Source organism: Ursus arctos, unplaced genomic scaffold, assembly GCF_023065955.2.
Source record: "Ursus arctos isolate Adak ecotype North America unplaced genomic scaffold, UrsArc2.0 scaffold_7, whole genome shotgun sequence".
Taxonomy (NCBI): Eukaryota; Metazoa; Chordata; class Mammalia; order Carnivora; family Ursidae; genus Ursus; species Ursus arctos.
In genome coordinates, this window is record NW_026623089.1 from 49,842,727 (window position 1) to 49,847,820 (window position 5,094).

The 5,094-nt window shown below is 44.9% G+C and overlaps 1 pseudogene; it reads left to right on the forward strand.

Annotated features, from left to right (window-relative positions):
* The first annotated feature begins 703 nt into the window (after positions 1–703).
* On the forward strand, positions 704–1,336 carry LOC123001303 (40S ribosomal protein S20-like; annotated as a pseudogene).
* The last annotated feature ends 3,758 nt before the right edge of the window (positions 1,337–5,094 follow it).

Here is a 5,094-nt window from a genome sequence, read left to right on the forward strand (position 1 = left end):
CTGAGAACAGTGGTTACACCACTGCCTGGGCGTGGCCGTATCCAGGAGGGGGGGATGATCAAAGGGGATTTTGGCCTTGGTAGGGTGACCACCTGCTTTCTCTAGTATGACTAATAATAACAGCACTGACTTTCACTCTCACAAGTGTTCAGATTGGGTGATAAAGTATATAATTACCTCACTTATCTGTAGTATTTAACTTTTTGCAGAATGTATTAATTGATCATCTGTGTCAACTCATCTCTAAAAGTGCATCAAGTTTAAGGTAAAGTCCCCCTCCCCTCCTCCAGGCCCCCAGCCCCGCTCCTCAGGGGCAACTATTGCTAACAGTTGCAGCATCCTCCCTGAAACCCCAAATCCACATATACCCACATAACCTCAAAACACGGAGAAAGAGACATATGGAATTATGCAGTACGCACTGTTCTGAAAACTGCTTTTTTCATTTAATTTTATCTATATCGGTATCATCAGGAAAAACTAACAAAGAGATCCTCAGGTCTCACCAACAGAGATGCAGCTTCTGTGACTTGGCACTGGGGTGCACAGACGTGTATTTCTGACGAGCTTTCTGGGTGATTCTGAGCCACTAGTCCATGGACTCCATGCTAACTTTTGTCAGTAGAACAAATGTCATTCATTTATCTATGCATTTATTCAACAAACAGTTATGGACTCTTGCCCTGGGTTTGGCCTTGGCTACATGTGGAATTCAGCAGAGAATACCACGCAGGCCTTGCCCTCCAGGACACAGCTTCAGGGCTCCTTCCAAGGGGACCTGTTATTACTGACAGTGGGTACGGTTGATCCCGAGCATTCTTCTTGAGGGAGATGTGGGTGCAGCAACAGCAGAGTTCTGGGCACCCTGCTCCTGCCTCTCCATTGTGCACGCTCACAGAGGGACAAGTCGGTCAGGGGGCCACGCCGCAGCAGTGGTTTTAAAGACACCCGGAAGACACCCATGGAACCAGAGGTGGTGATTCACCAAATTACTCTAACCAGTTGCAATGTAAAATCTTTGAAGAGGGTACCTGCTGACTTGATCAGAGGCGCTAAGGGAAAGAATCTCAGAGTGAAAGGATCAGCTCTGATGCCCACCAAGACTCTCAGAATCACTGCAAGAAAAACTCCTAAGACTGAGGATCCACAAGCGATTCACTGATTGACACAGTACTTCTGAGATTCTTAAGCAGATTACTTCCATTGGTATTGAGCCAGGAGTCAAGGCTGAAGTCACCAGTGCTGATGCTTGAATCAACCTTTTAAATAAATTGATTATCAGTTGTTAAAAAAAAAAAAAAAAAAAAGAACTGATTCTGAGCATGGGCCTTGGAGACAGACCAAATCCTGGCACTTCCTCTCTGACTATGTGACCTTGAGAAAAGCCCTTGGTCACTCTGTGCCTCAGTTACCTGGTCTGTAAAATGGACACAGTAATTCCCACATCACATGATGGGCACTCAATAAGTTGCAGCCACTGTTATTAATAAATAATAAAAAATACATACATAATTAATAAGAAAACTCATGTAGCATTCTTGCCAAGAATGTTTAAACTACATTGTCATGAGGAAAAAAATCAGACAAATCCAAATTCAGAGACATTCTAGAAAACTTGCTTGTACTCTTCAAAAATGTCAATTTCACTCGGGGAAACAATATGAGGGTTTTAGGGGGAGGGGGCGGGGGGATGGACTAGCCTGGTGATGGGTATTAAGGAGGGCACGTATTGCACGGAGCACTGGGTGTTATAGGCAAACAATGAATCATGGAACACTACATCAAAAAAAAAAAAATGTCAATGTCGTGAAAGACCAAAAGATAGATAGATAGATAGATAGATAGATAGATAGATAGATAGATAAAGGAAGGAAGGAAGGAACTGTTCTGGATTAAAGAAAACTAAAGAGACATACAGCTAAATGCAAAATGTCTTCCAGGTTTAGGTTACAGATTTGAAAATATATATCTATAAAAAACATTATCGGGATAATTGGGGAGATATGGACATCAACTATATATTATATAATAGTCATGCAGCAATTTAAATTTCTTCAGTGTGATAATTACACTGTAGGAATGTCCTAGTTCCTAGGAGATATGTGCTGAAATATTTAGGGATAAAGTGTCAAGATGTCTGCAAATAACTCTCAAATGTTTCCAAAAATTGCATGTGTAGACTTTGGGGACAAAAGACAGAAAAGGAGAGAGACAGGAAGACAGATGAGGCAAAATGTTAACAGTTGGTATATCTAGGTAAGTATATGCATGTTCCTGTTCTATTTTCCCAGTTTATTTTATAGATTGGGAATTACCCAAAATAAAATTTGCAAAGGTGAAATGTAATGGTTTTAGAAACTGCTATGCAGGGTACCTGCCTAGTTGACTAGGGAAGGAGGGAGGGACTAGGAAGGGGTTTCTGGACTTCCAGGGATGTCCTGTTTCTTGAATTGGGTATGTTCACTTTGAGAGGATCCACTGAGCTGGGCACTTAGGATTTCTCCTTTTGTGTGTGTATATGTTACATGTCAATAGATAAGTGTATTTAGAATAACCATCCTAATAAAGCACCCCCCCCCCAACCTCGTATCCTCTGAGCTGGTTCTGTAAATGCAAGGATGGATCCCAGGCTGGAGGGAAGGCTGGAGCTGGGCCACCCTCCCCTGACAGTGTGTCACATCTGAGAGGACGGGAAATGGGGCCTGAGTTGACAACAGCCTGCCCTGCAGCCTGATCCCGCGAGGTGATGGCAGGCTCCTCCTAGAAGGCTTCCCAGCCTGCCCCTCCGAGCCGTGCCCAAGCTCTGCTGCCAGCCCCCTTGGTACTCACATCTCTGCATTTTGGAGATTAATCGCTAGAGTCTGCATCTACCTAAATTAATAGGAATAAAAACAATGGCTAACACACAGAGCTTACTACAAAGCCAGATTCTGTTCTAAGTACTTTATGTATATAACTCACTTAAGGGACGCCTGGGTGCCTCAGTTGGTTAAGCATCTGCCTTTGGCTCAAGTCATGATCCCAGGGTGCTGGGATGGAGTCCTGCATCGGGCTCCTTGCTCAGTGGGGAGCCTGCTTCTCCCTCTGCCTGCTGCTCCTTCTGTCTGCTGCCCCACCCCCGGCTTGTGTTCTCTGTCAAATAAACAAATTCTTAAAAAAAATAAAGATGTGAAGTGGTAACTGATTGTGGTTTAAAAAAAACTCACTTAATGCTCACAATAGCTCACTGAGGCAGACAGGGTTGTTGTTGGGGTTTTTTTTACCCATTTTATGGATGGGGGAACTGAGGCATAGGGAAGTAAAATAATTTGCCCAAGCAGGTCTGGCTACATATTTGCAGGGCCCAGTGCAAAATGAAAATGGGGTGGCTGGGGGGGGGGGGGTCGGGGAGGGAGGAGGCTTATTGAAAATTATTAAGACTTTCAAGGCACCAAGCATGAAGTCACAGGCGGGGCTAGTTTGAGGCAGGCTCCTGTGAGACTGCACAGGTCTGCACTACTTGAAACCACACTTGTACCCAAGGGAAACCTGCAAGAAGCAGAGCAGAAACTTGACCCCCAGCGGTCTGATACCAGAGTCCATCCTCCTAACGGCTAGAGTATCCTACCTCTCTAGCTCTCAGGTCTCCCTCCTCTCACCTTCTCAGAACTGTTAAGAACTGGAGATGCTTCTGAGGGCTTCAGAGGGGAGGGGGGTGGGGGAATGGGATAGGCTGGTGATGGTTAGGTAGTAAGGAGGGCACGTATTGCATGGTGCACTGGGTGTTATACGCAACTAATGAATCATCGAACTTTACATCAAAAACCAGGGATGTACTGTATGGTGACTAACATAATAAAAAAATATATTAAAAAAAAAAAAAAGAACTGGAGATGCTTACTCAGTACAGCAGCACCTGTCTCTAAAAGCCTGGCAGAGACAGAACCGAACAGTCATAACAGCCTGCTGCCACCAGGGGTCACTGTTGAAAACAGGTCCTGTACAGTTTGACACCTCCGTGTCCACAGCTCAGGGCTGCCCTTGCTTGCACAATCCCTGGGCACACACAGCACACCTGGGCCCCACACTTGGGTTCCAGGCTGCAAGTCTTTTATTTCACACTCTGTGCAGCCATTATTCCCACAGCATGACCACTGCCAGAGTGTCTGGATCAGAAGGGTTTCTGCCCAGCAACCTAGTAGGTGGACACCAAACCCCCACCCCCCAACAAACATCTAACCTCTGATATTAGCTTGGTTCACCTCTTCACACACCCCACTTCCCGATGGTGAGTTTCCCCTCTGGGGTCCTTTCTATCTTTTCAGGTCATTAGAAATTGATCTAATAATCTGCAACCTCAAAGAGGGAAGGGTCAGTCAGAGTCTTTACCCCAGTCCTCCTAGGAGGCTATCTGGCCCTAAAAATACCCCCACCTATGCACACCAAACCCTTCTTAGAATCACAGTATTCCTTGTTGCACTCTTTTTCCCAGAGCAATTTTTTAAAGTTCATTTATTTAAATAATCTCTACACCAACCTGGGCTCGAATTCACGACCCTGAGAATAAGAGCCACATGTGGTCTTCAGGCCTCCAAAGCAATGTGTTTGCCTATGTACCTCAGAGTTCCATAACTAAGAAAAGACACATTACTTATTTGCTGGAAAATCTTATTTTGCCTTACTAGGAACTCCATTACACGAAGTTAACACGACTGATATATCAATGTCACATCCAGATACTTTCTTAATAAGACAGGTGGCTAAATGGAGTTACAGAATGAGGCTTTAAAGGATGAAGGACTGGAGGAGGGGCGGAGCTAGTGGCAGCAGATACCATAACCTCACTCATGGCCACTGGCTGCTGAAGCCCAGGAATGTCTGGATTACTCTGGGTATTACCATCAGCATCTTTGCAATCAGGCTGATACCATCTAAGTTCCCCTAGTTAGACTGTGTTCAGCTGCAAGTAACCATACCAATCTACAGCAGGCTAAAGAGAGATTTATTATTTTCACCTGACAGAAGTCCAGAGGTCTGAGGGTTACTGGCATTGGTTTGCCAGCTCATGGCTGGTATTACTACAGTTCTCTTGGTCTTTCCCTCATGGAGGCTGAT